At 41.6% G+C, this 13,516-nt stretch overlaps 1 long non-coding RNA gene across 1 annotated transcript in view; it reads right to left on the bottom strand.

The window, feature by feature from the left end:
- LOC144382839 (uncharacterized) overlaps window positions 1–13,516 on the bottom strand; it is a 353,650-nt gene that overhangs the window by 20,819 nt on the left and 319,315 nt on the right. Inside the window, exon 2 of the long non-coding RNA XR_013450261.1 lies at window positions 7,594–7,667. This is a non-coding gene — a long non-coding RNA (uncharacterized LOC144382839). The remainder of the gene's footprint in view (window positions 1–7,593; window positions 7,668–13,516) is intronic.

Raw genomic sequence — 13,516 nt, 5'->3', positions numbered from 1 at the left:
CATTTTGCTAGTATTTTGTTGAGGATTTGGGGGTTCATATTCATAAGGGCTATTTATCTGTAGTTTTATTTTCTTGTGATATCTTTGTCTGGTTCTGGTTTCAGAATAATACTGGCCTCTTAGTATGATTTGGGAACAAGGACCTATTTAGCATTCCATTAGCAGATACCCCCTGACTCCCAGTTTTCCTTTTTCAGAATGGAATCCCATGCTTCTTCACATATGTAGGTACAGATTTTCATAGCCCTAGTTCAGTACAATCTCTGTTAATCCCCCTCTGCAAAATAAACAACTTCTGTCTTGGATTATTCTGCCTTCCTGTTAGCTTCCTATAATATTCTCTGCACCTGCTCTTCACTCATTACTCCCAAGAGGTCCCGTGGACATGTGTCCTGGGAAGACTGGTCTAAGGAGAAGACTGTTCTCAAGGTCTCTAACTCTTCTTACCTTAGGCTGATCCAGCTGATCCAGACCAAACATTGAGAGCATAGGAAACACCAAAGGTCAAAGTAAAGAATGCTTGTGGCTGTCCTAGCTCATGGAATGGTCAAATGTAATTAACCTGGAGATCCACTGAGAAATACACAACGATATGGAATATAGCTGATCAGACAGGAAGAAATGGAAGGAACCAGGCTATACCTCTCCAGTTGAGGAACTAGAGAAAAAATTATTAGTCAGTGGTGAAGAGCCTCATTGGACCAAGTTCTAAGGTAGAAGTCAGTTAGGATGGAGTTAGTTTGTGGGGGAGATGTATTCTGATCTTAAGCACCTATCTATAATGTTGAGTAAAACCATCTCCAACCAGGGGGACCAAAGTACAGAGAAACCACTTAAACATAGGGCAAGAACAGGCTCCAGGCTAGTTAGGATATAGCAGCTGAGATTAATGGCTCAGGTTTTGGCCCATTAGACTACATCCAAATGAAAGCATTAAAAATCCAGAGTATACCCTCTCCAAAATGAATTGCTTTCCTGACTACTTCCATTTAAGAATTTGTTGAGAAATATCCTCACCTGTCTGTGTCCGAGAAGCAACTTCTCTTTGCCACATCCCCAAGTGAGCCTCTCATTTTTAGAGCCAAGTGGTTTGTTTTGTTCTTTTAATTATAATCTTGTGTCTTCTCTCTCCCTGTTTCTCATTGCACTTGCTATTTATTGTTTATCTCTGGGTAATAGAGGTACGAGGAAAGAAAGAAACAACACATTTTAAGAAGCTTTGGATCTGCCTTTGACTGGGATCTCCTTGGTAGTCTTGGGGTAGAATGCGCTGTTACATAGGGATTTCTTAACCTTCTTAATTAGGGTTTCTGAAGTTCAGAACCAACACAAGCATCCTATTATTTGTCATTTCTAGGAAATCATGGGATAAAAAAAATTAGAAGATCCTTAGCTCTAAACTAATATTGTTAAGGCCATCTACATTTTGATCATTCTGTTTTCATGTGTATAATAATGTTACTGGATCAAGGTTTCCAAAAATGTCATATGTACAACAGAAAACCAAACTGGATTCTCGAGGGGATCCATTTGAATCCCCTGAGAAGCTAAGGTACCCACAACTTCAAGAAATGAAGACTAGAAATAGAGGTTAGCTGGCCTGTTACATTACTGAACCAAAAGATGAACCCAGGCAAAAAATAAAATGGCGAGGAGAATTTTAAATCCCCTATTAATAAAACAAAAAATAGACATTGGGCTTTTAAAGCTTAATTAAGACCTTGGCAAAGAGCTGTTATTTTAGAAAGTAGATAAAGAAAAATTAAGTAGAAATTGTTAGCTATAAAATCAGTACGTCTGAATGATATTTATGGACTTTTCTAATTTATTAAATAATTTCCTCTTAGTTTTAAGCAAAATGAAAGATGAGAAGGATCTGTGGGTGAGAAGAAGAAACAGTGTTGTTTCCTGGTAATTCTCATCATTACTTATTCTTGTCCCTTCAGGAATTAAGCTTAAAAAGTAGGGCAGAACCAGAAAAATGTAGACAGGCAATGTGGAATTTTTGAGGTACGTTCCCAAGAATGTAATACTTTAACGGGTACGAGAGATTAAAATCCTTTCAACAAGCCGCAGCTGGTCCAGGAAGAATGTAAGGGGTCTTGTTTTGGGGTCAGTTGCTAATTTCTTGAGTGTCTTCAAGTTTCTCTCATTATGTTGACCCAGGATCTGAAGAAAGCTCCAAAACGGTGATTAGACGCCGGGCCAACACACAGGACCTGGGCCATGAGGCATCAGGCTGACATTTGAAGGGACGAGAGAGAAGCGTGGGAAGGCCAGGCATGGGTTAGCACTCAGTGAGGCTGTCTACCATGCGGCAGTGGAAAGAGCAAACTCTGTTGTTGGCCTGCCTGGGTTTGAATCCTGGCTCTCTTCACTCACCGTGTAGCTTTGGAAAATTCTCTCAAGCTCTCTGCCCTCCTCTTCTTCTCTATGCAATGTGCATAACAGTAGTATGTGGCTCAGAAGATTAAGTTGCGGGAAGAGCATGTTGAGTTATTCTCTGAATGTTAGAAATCATTGTGAGGATGACTGGGGGGGTAATGCTCATAACTGTGCAGTGCTGTCCAGAGGAGACGTCCTTCAGCTCGTTCCGAATTGCACTGATACAGAAGGTTTGGTTTTCTGCCTTCTTCCTTATTAGTCTCTAAGGAGTGGGAATACTCAGAGATAGTGGATTTTTGGTTCTGGACACTGTTTCTTATGTGAATTAAGTCCCCAGATGGCAGCTGATTGGATGAAGTCTGGACTCCAAAGAGAAGGGACAGGGATTGCCAAGGGTTTGGAATACTTTTAAGACCCAAATCAAGTGGTTTGAGGTTTGTCATAGGCTTTATTTGGTGGCTGGCATCTTCCAGACAGGGCAGTTTGAGGTTCCAGGAAGAGCTCCCATCCCATCAGGAGAAACAGACAGCAAATCAAGAAATTAAGTCTTGCAGGCTGGCTTACTATGGGGACAGGAAGAATAATGACAATGGGAGCGACTTTAGCTTATTAGATATTAGGTGGACTTCAACTGACCCTCGAGTGACATGGTATTACTGTGTGCCTCCCAGGGCATGCAGGTTATTGTCTTGCTATTTCTGTAGAATTCCTACCGGGTAGGTCATTATGTGTTATGTCATATCACCATACCTGCCAGAGCTGACAAGACCAGGGATGGGCATCAGACCTAAAGGCAGACATCTACAGTCTGCCCAGGGGCCCAGGTAGTTCCAGAGAAGGCATGGGTGGGAACTCGAATCCACTCAACGAGGGGGGAAAAAAAAGAAGAAGTAGTATAGTAACCAGGGACATGTACCTTATGGACAAATTGAGGTATAATAACTGTATTACAATAAAATATGATAACTAGATTTTGTAACCCCTGAGTGATCAGTAAACCTGTATGTTATATTCAGTATATTGTGCTTCAATAGCATGAAAAAAGTATGATAGATATTAAAAAGATGTCTAAATTAGCAGGATTTTAGAAAAGCTTTTGAAAATTACAAAAACGTACACTGAGCTCTCTGTAAAGCATAACTAGATAATGCATTCTTTGGTGTTTCTGAATAGTTAAGATTTAGCTGTTATTGAAACGAGTGACTGACAAAATAAATGGATGATTTTAAGTGCATCTCTTTTCGGAGGGTGTTTCAGACACGTGAACTTAGGAAGCCAAATATAGACCTACAAATTTTATGATCACAAATGTATAGATTGTTAGAACTAGAGCAAAGCGGAAGTGACATTATTAAGAATCTCCTCTTGCCAGGTCATATGCTAAGGGATTTTCCTAATTATATTTAAATCTTCTCAATATTCACATGTGCTGGGCATCAGCATCTGTTTCATAGATAGGAAACTGAGCTATTGGCTCATATATTCTAGCTACCTATAGCTGCTGAGCAAATCATCTGAAATGTAGTGGTCTATAACAATTCTAAGATCTCTCATGGCTTTTTGGGGTGACTTGGCTCAACTGGATGGTTTTTGCTCAAGTCTTCTAATACTTAGCTGGGGCTAAAGTCATCTGAAAACCCTACTGAGCTGGACATCCAAGATTGCACATTTTTAGTCTCAATGTTACTTGAGATGGCTTGATCAGCAGGGGCCTGGCTGAGCATGTCTCTTTCTTTCTCTCCATGTGACCTTCCATATGGTGAGTGTGGCCTTCCTCACGGGCATAGCAACCTGAGGTTTGTCATAGGCTTTATTTGGTGGTTGGCATCTTCCAGACAGGACAGTGAGCAGCCTAAGAGGTCCTATGTCCTGCCATCAGAAGTCTGAGAATGTCACTTCTTCTGGTAAAGTTGGTCACTAAGACGAACTCAAATGCAAGGAGAGAGAATTTGACACCACCTATCATTGGAAGGAGGGTCAAAGGATCTATGGCAATCTTTAAAAAATTATACCATGGTAACCCAGTTAGTATGAGAACTGAATCTTGATATACCATACACCAGCATCATTTTATCACATTTCAGGTAATTGAACCCTGGAGGATGTCTTATTTTGCTGAAGTAGCTCAGATGCAGATGGGTAAAGTCATGTAATCAAATTCACAGTATTTTCTAGGAACTTTCCCACGTATAAGCCTGCCCAGTATTGATTTGTTCAAAAAATAAGAAACCACCTCTAGGAAGGAAGGAGGTGCAAATACAACTGATTTAAAACAACTCAACACAAAGCATTATGAAAAGACCCTCCAGGGAGCCCTCCAGAGCAGGTTGGATATGCAGGGATCTGTAAGGCCCTAAAACCTAATGGCCATGCCAGGACAGAGAGCCGTGTGCCCTTTCTGCATAATCACCAGGTGGCTGAGGCTGAGGACAGATGGGCAACATCCCAGAGAGCAGCTCATGTCATACATCTGAGATGTTAACATGTTGGGGAGGAAAGTCCTAGGGTGCATAGTAGCAGAAAGCTGGGCTGAATTTCTCATGCTTCTATCTGCATTTAGAACCATTAAAAAAATCTCTACTAATCTGTGAATATGAATATCAAGAGGAACCCAACAGTGATGGTAGTGCTGTGATCCAAAAGAGAAGACAGAAGAGGAGAGCATCCCCATGATTTTAGTGTTTAACATATGTAACAGGTCATACCCAGGTAGGTTTGGAAGGTGCCAAAATTGGTGAGTGGAAGAGATCCCCTAGACAATGGGGAGAAAAATGTTAGCGGCTTTTTTTTTTTTTTTTTGGTGATAATGAGAAATTAGACCAGAAATCATTGTAAAAAAGCCATCCCTACAAAACTGTTTTATATAAAAAATAATGAGAACAGAACTAATTTAGTTAGCTAATTATCACATGCATTTCACATCAGCCCACAAGCAACCAGAAACCATTAGCAGTACACCCCGCCGTTCTCATCAAGCAGGGGATTAATGGGAACAAACCTGGAATTGGCTTTTGCAGAAATGAATCCACCATCTTCAAAAGGTAATAATCGCCATGGGCCTCCCCTTGTGACCTACACTACGCGGTGAGGTTCTCCCTGGAGCTTTGGGGGGCAGGAAAATCCTTGTCTTCTTCTCTCCCTGGTTGCTCCCACCCCAGAGTGCTGGAGGTACAAGATGCATCTTTTTCGCAGATAGTCCTAGTGCTTAATTCCTCCCATTAGTGATAGGGCAGAAAGCCATGACGGTCTAGGAACCTACACACAGTGTTGACCTGTTCTCATCAAGATATGAGATTTTGGGGAATTTTTCCCTGTGTCCATCCGCAGACATTTCACGTCATTTAAACCTTTGCTTACACGGCAAACCTTAAGTTTTATTCATTTCGTCATTCAATCATTCAAGCAGTCACTGTTAGGGAATTTAGGGCTCACATTGTATTACATAATGAGAAAGGAGAAAAAGAATTCCAGGATTTAATGTGCTCATGTTATGACGTGGAAGAAAAACAAAGAGGATAAGCTAAAATTAGAGCGCTGTGTTGGTGCGTTAGGACAGGTCATTTGTATCCAAATCCTCTGGACGGGAGGTGGGTGATGGGAGGGATTGAGGGTGCGTGATCTGAGCATTGAAAAATACAAAGACCTAAACAAGATGCTAATTTGGGCAGTTTTTCTAGACAGAGGGCACACAGCATGGACAAAACGTAAAAATAAAAAAAAATTACTAGTCTTTTGCATGCTTGCAGTACAGGATGTGTATGGAGAAGTAGCAGGTGAAATGAAGCTACTACCTTGTATTCAAGGTGTGGTGCATGGACCAGCATGACCAGCAGCCCCTGTGAGCTCCTTAGACATCCAGGATCTCAGGCTGCATTCCGGACCTGCTGAATCCAAATCCTCATTTTGACAAGACCTTCAGTTGGCTTGCATGCATGCTAAGTTTGAGCAGCCCCAGAGTAGGGCACAGAATAGCTGACAGATTGGCCAAAAAAAAAAAAAAAGGTGAAAATAAAAACAGAGTTTCTAGCCTTTGACAGACACAAACCTGCCAGGAAGCAAGAAGGTGAACAACTGAACTGTATATGAAGATCCTCAGGATTTTCCTTATTTCTCTGTCCTCTGCAACAGAGATTACGCCTAACAGCTCATGGTTAGCAAGATTGTCAGGGTTTTAGATGAGTTTGTCCACGTATTTTCCTCATTGATTAGGGTATGTAGCAGAGCACTATTTGATTGGTGTGTTTTCATTCCTACCAATTTTTTTAAGCTCATAGCTTTTCTCTATTTAAAATAGACTCTGAAAGATCCACTGCCTCGGGTTAGAGTTGTTACAGTAAAGTCTAGAAAATAAAGAAGTCAATTCTAGGCTTTTGAGTTTCAAGATGGATTTTGAAGGGAAATGCTTTGGGAATTGGAAAACATAAACTTTTATCTTCAAAATCCTAAACCACAAAGAATTGGGGGCATAAAACTCAGGCTATCAGTGATGGATCATGGAGAGATAGAGTCAGGGAAACTTGCTCCCATATGAGGCAGAAAGCCCATGGAGAAGAGAATCAGAAGACCAAAGGGGGAACATAGGGGTTCATGAGTCCTGCAGGAGGCACCCCGTATCCTGAATTCCAGACTGAGACCTAGCACCCCATTGGTTTGAGGGAAAAAAACCCTGGGCTTTGCCTCTGGTTGCCTCAGATTTCCAGGAGTATCTCATGGGAAAGGAGAGTTCTTGGTGTCCCTGAGCACAGAGGGGCAGTAGGATGCTCTCTGTGATTCCAGGAAGAGGTGATGACAACACGAATGGAGAAGGCAGTGAACATGAAGAGGTCTTCCTGCCAGTTTCCAGAATGAGGAACAGCAATCTGCAGAGACTGATGACATTTTACCTCCATCCCCAGCAAAACATGGTTGTCTGATGACTGTTCCCTTCCCCCACCATAAAGGAGACACAACCCAGGTTATAAGATGATTCTTAAATCTATTGAGAGTAAATATTTGTATCTGTCAACATGGGGACTTAAAACAGATATTAAAGCCTACTTTAGATAAAAAAAAAGGGATACTCCTTTTTACCACTCTGTGTATGTGATATGAACAGTCATACCTGTTGCAGACACTTGTGGCTCAAGAACAGAACGGGTCCCAGCCCTGACACACAGATCTGTGACCAGCCCACCAGCCAAACAGAACCACACGATAAGGAACACTCACGTGGACAGCTCATTCTCTTGGTTTATCCAGCAATTTGGGGCATGCAGATTGTAATTCCATCCATTTTTTTCCAACTTAAGAAAGAACATAGAAAGACAGAAGAGTCAGAGTGATGTTCTTAAGATGGCCTTGGATCGTCTCCACTTTATAAATTCCCTCAATCATGTAAGGCAAAACTTTATGCCTTATGAGTAAAAAGCCCTGGAGGACACACCCCAAAACTAATAAACATGCATATGTATTGCAATATTAAAATGGGGACCCACTGGGCCAGAGGAGACATTGATTTGATATTCAGATGGGACCAGGCAATGTCTTATCTAGCATCCTCACAGAGCTAATTTTGCCCAACTCAAAATGTTGCCTGTCCTCTAGGAAGATGAGGAAGAGGGAGTGTTAGCATCCTGCCGTGTCACCAAGTGAAGGACTGTAGTGATGATATAGTAAAAGCCTTTGAACATGGGATCCAGATTGCTCTTGATCTGATGGTTAATTTGATTCCTCTTACTTGCTTTATGTCCTTGAGCCAGCAACTTAGTTTGGTGTTTTTGTTTTGTTTGTTTTGTGTTGTTTTCCTGAACTTCAGTTTTTGGATCTGTAAAATGGAGTTGCTGTGTGATGTAACACGGAACTGACTGGAACCAAATAGATTTTCAGTAAATGTAAGATCCTTTCTCCATTATTATGTAATTAGAGTTAAAAATTTTTTATGCTTTTCCAAACTAATATATAGAAAACTAGCCAACATCCTTCTCACAGTCTCTCTTCATCTCTTTCTCTCTCTGTCTCTCTCACTCTCAACCTCTGACCCCCTCTGATTAGGGGATTAAAGTTGGCTGGAGCAAAGAGTGCTTCATTGCCCCAGACTTTGCCTGGTAGACATCCAACCATCCATCCATCCTTCTATCCATCCATTCATCCATCCATCCATCCATCCAACAGACATTTCTTTTTTTTTTTTTTAAAGATTTTTATTTATTTATTTGACAGAGAGAAACACAGTGAGAGCAGGAATACAAGGGGGAGTGGGAGAGGGAGAAGCAGGCCTCCCGCCGAGCAGGGAGCCTGATGCGGAACTCGATCCCGGGACCCCGGGATCATGACCTGAGCCAAAGGCAGACACTTAACGACTGAGCCACCCAGGCGCCCCCCAACGGACATTTCTTAAGTGCCTACTTTGTTCTTAAAATTTGGTATGCATAAAAAAGTATTATCTTGTGTTAATTTTAGTGGAAAGTAACAGACAATAAACCAAAACCTAGTAAGTAAATTAACCTTAGAATGTACTGGAATGCAATAATCACTGTAGAAAAACAGAAAGAAGTATAGTTGATCAGAGGTGCAGGGGTTAGTGGGTGTAATGACTTGTAATTTAAAATAGGATGATCACGGGCGCCTGGATGGCTCTGTTGGTTGAGTGTCTGACTCTTGGTTTAGGCTCAGGCCATGATCTCAGAGTCATGAGATTGAGCCCTGGGCCAGGCTCTGCGCTCAGTGTGGAGTCTACTTCCCCACTCCCTCCCTCTCCCTCTGCCTTTCCCCCCACTCACATACTCTCTTTCTTTCTCTCTCTCCCTCTCTAAAATAAATAAGACAAAATCTTAAAAAATAAAATAAAATAATATGATCAGGGTAGGTGTCAGTGAGAGAACTTGAAGGAGGTTGGGGACATTTCCCTGCGGACATCTGAAGGAAAAATACCAAGAATAGAGTGAGTGGCCACAGTGTTTTAGTCTACTTGGGGTGCTATAACAAAATACCACAGACCAGTAGCTTCTAAGAGCAGAAATTTAGTTTTCATAGTTCTGAAGCCTGGAAGTCCATGATCCGGGGACCAGTATGGTCAGATGAGCACTCTCTTCCAGGCTGCAGGCTTGTCATTGTGTCCTCGCATGGTGGAAGGGCTAGGGGTCCTTCTGGAGCCTCTTTTATAAGGCACAAATCTCATTCATGAGGGCCCCATTTCCTCATACCATCATTTTGGGGGGTTAGGATTTCAACATATGAATTTCGAGGGGACACAAATATTCAGACCACAGCACACTGCAAAAGCCCCCAGACAGAATAAAGATGCCTGACATGTTCTAGGGACAGCAAGGAGGCCAGAGTGGCTGGAGCTGAGCGAGCAGAGTGAAAGGGTAGGAGATGAGGTCAGAGAAGGAGGAGGAGGCACAGAGAAACCAAAATCCTGGCCACTTCCCAGGATCAGGAGCATCTTGGCCTAGGCTTTTCTCTTCTCCGGGCAAGTGAAGTTCTCTGATGAGAAAAACTCCTCTCACTTACTTGCACCAGGAGCCTGGAGACCGAAGACCTCAGCTGGGAAATGACGGGGTCTTTTTCCCTTGCCCTCCAATGGGATCTGGCAGGTCCATACCTCAGGATGGGGGGCTGGATTCCGTGAGCCTCTGACATCTTCCTCGGAATCCTTCTGTACTGAGCCTCTACCTATGTGGACTCATGTCTGGGATACAATTAAATGGGACTGCTTTAAGAGAAGGAGGGGGAGTCTAGGGGTGCAAAGGAGGAAAGAATGAAGTGATGACTTGCATGGTGTCTCAGATCATGATGCTCGTGCCTGTGAACTTGTCTTCTGTAGTTTCAGGAAACCCACTTAACCCACCCACGCCTTCATTCTGTGCGATGAGAAATTAAGATCAGTGTTGTCCACGATTCCTCCCAACCCAGAGTCTCTCTGTTTATGTATATATTGTGTGACATGACTTGTCACCTGGTTTTCACGTTCTGAGCTAAAGCATGGCAACTGTAATGGGCTGAATGATATCCCCACAAAATCCATATGTTGAAGTCCTAATCCCGAGGACATCAGAATGTGACTATATTTGGAGATCCGTAAAGAAGTGATTGTTACAAGGAAGTCATAGGGGCTGGCCTTAATCCAATATGACTGGTATCCCTATAGGAAGAGGAAATTTAGAGACAGGTAGAGACAGAGAGAAGACCATATGAAGACACAGGGAGGAGACAGCCAGCTACGAACCAAGGACAGAGGCATGAGAAGAACCAGCCCTGTGGATACCTTGATCTTGGACTTCGGGCCTCCAGAATCATGAGAAGAGTTTCTGCTGTTTAAGCCATCCACTCTGTCGCGTGCTGTTATGGTGGCCTGAGCAAACTCATACAGCAACTACTTAATGACATCAAAACTATGCCCACAAAATCAGACATGGCCTTGGAACATATCAGGAATAGGGAGGAAAGAATGAACTCGGGAAAAAAGAATCAATCCCTTCTTCTCTGGGGCAGCCCAGCTAGTTTCTGGTCAGCTCTTGACTCAGACTCTTAAAAAAAAAAAAAAAAAAAATATATATATATATATATATATATATATATATATATATATATATATAAATGTAGTTCTGCTGATTCCATTCTTGGACCCTTGTGCCCAATTAATTTCTCCAGGTCACATGAACTAAGAAGCCTGTAAACAGTGTTCGTACCTCTGAGCCCCTCCAGGTGCTTCTGTGTTTCCCTTCCCATCCTGTGTATGGACATCTGCTCTGGACTTAGCTCCTTTTCCTGCATCCACACTGGCACACCCCTTGTCACCTTGCCCTTTTTGGTTTCCTGTCAATGGATCCTAATCATTCTCTGCTTAGGGGCTGGTGACTAACCAGGGTGGCCATCTAATACACATTTGAGATCATCAAAGTGGTTTTATATTGGGACCCTCTGAGGATGTAACAAAGCCTAGGAGCTGTCTTTTTCTTCTAAAGAACAAAAGGATGGGCAATATTTTAAAGTAGTCATAGAACATACAAAAGCACTCTAACAACAGCAGTGTTCAGTAAAAAGAAAAAAAATCATAATCTTTCAATCCCCTAGCAACTTAATTATTCATTTTCCATATCTTCTGTACATAAATATTTTACACTTGTAATCATAGAATACATATAATTTTATACTCTGTTTTTTCTCACTTATATCACAGTGGAGATGTTTTTCCTTATTTCACAGTAATCTTAATTATTACTTTTAGTGGCTTCATAATATTACATATAAAGGAATGTACCTTGTCTTAAATATCTTGTTGGACATTCAGGCTGTTTAAAAATTCTTGACTATTTTGAATAATGCTGAAATGAACATTTTTATGAAAATGGTGTTTTTCATCTTTGGGAACAATTTCCACAGGAAATGGCCAAGTCAAAAAAAATCTGAGCATTTTTATAATTTTAAAAGCATATCAAATCTTCAAAGGACCCTGCCAATTTACGTTGCCTGTAGCGATGTGTAATGTACCACTTTCATTACAACCTCATCTGAAATCGGGGTTATCAGTATTTTTCATTTTTTAGCAAAAGTGAAATGCGACCTTATTTTTATTTTGATCATAATTCCTTGATTGGAATGTTCTATTTTAGACCTCTTCTAATTTGTGAATTTATATTCATATTAGGAGGTAAGTAAAGTCATGGTGGGAGAAATGAATATTCAGTACCCATTATCTGCCAGTTTACTAGGGATTTTAGAAATGCTCCTTTTTTTGATCTTTGCAATAACTTGTGATTATATTGCAGATGAGTCACCTGAGACTTTGTGTGGTGACGAAACTGTCCAGAGTCACAAGTCGAGTGGGTCAAGGAGCTGCATTAAAATTCAGAACTATCTCCAGGTGTGAACTGACTGATAAAGTTAGAAACTTGACTTATACACATCAAAGTGTTCGTGCATAAGTTCACGCGAGGCCAGAAGCTAAGAATGATCTGCAGTTAAAACGGAGTATCTGGGTCTAGGACTCAGAGATTCAGATACAGTGAGTTTGGGGTGTGGTCTGGAAGTCTGCACCTTGAACTAACACCCCCAGAGGATTCTCAGCATCAAGCAAGATTTGCAGTTGGCATTTGGCGGTGGTTTCCAGTCTAAGCTCAGAGACTCACCTGCAGAGCTTTGTAAAAATCTACAGACACTCCAGACCCACTGAATGGACTCTCCCCAAGTGGAGCTCCAAAATATGTATCTTACCAGGCCCTCCAACACATTTTTACCAAGCAGCCACACAGGGCTCTTTGGTGGCATTTGGAAAGTCCTGAACAAGGATCTCACTGCTGTTGCCCTTTGGATCTAAGTCACGGGATCCTGTATTACATGAAGGTCTTTTGAAGGTGTCTTTAGTTAATTAAATAGAAACCTCTGGAATGAGGTGCCAGAAGCATCTGATCTGCTCAGTAACTGAGTCAGCTTGCCTTTTTAGAATCTCCCTAAAGATCACTCTAAGAACTTTGAAGATCTTTGAAAACCTATAATTTATCACATCCCTTAGATACACTTATGCATCTTAGTTCCTATATATGTTGAAATTGTATTTCTTCCTGGCTGCCAAAAAGCACAATGTCTGCTCTCATGATAAGGCATGTTTCTGAAATCACCTTCCTTTTAGCTATCCGGTAATTGTTATATGCACACTTTGGATGAAGAGTCTCAGATAAGGATTTAACTTGGATTAATAGGATAATTACTGTGTGACAAATGAATGCCAAATAATGTGAGGAACTGCTTTATAAGGGAGTTCTTGGTTTGACAAAGGTTTGTTTTCAGGTATGTGGCCTAAATTTAGAACTTCAGAAATATTTCCCAGGCTTCGGATGAAATTTATATTTAAACATACAATACAACCTTGCCATTTTCTTGGATATTTTTAAGAGTCAAGTTTGAACTCTGCACTGGAATCTTTCTATCTTCCCCCGGGCTTTCCTGAGGTGACTGAATCGTCACCCAGACATTGTTGATACCCCAAGTGCAGCTTCCTGAAAATGAGGAGGCAGAGTGTCTAATGTGCAGGTGGGCAGAAAGCATCTTGCCTCCAAAGCTCACGCCTGTGTTCACCAGGGCATCCATCACCACTCCATGTGATGGTTTATATGTTTCTCGTCCCGATGACAGCATGAGCCCCATCCACTGC

Source organism: Halichoerus grypus, chromosome 8, assembly GCF_964656455.1.
Source record: "Halichoerus grypus chromosome 8, mHalGry1.hap1.1, whole genome shotgun sequence".
Classification (NCBI taxonomy): Eukaryota; Metazoa; Chordata; class Mammalia; order Carnivora; family Phocidae; genus Halichoerus; species Halichoerus grypus.
This window is presented reverse-complemented; position numbering and strand designations above follow the sequence as displayed.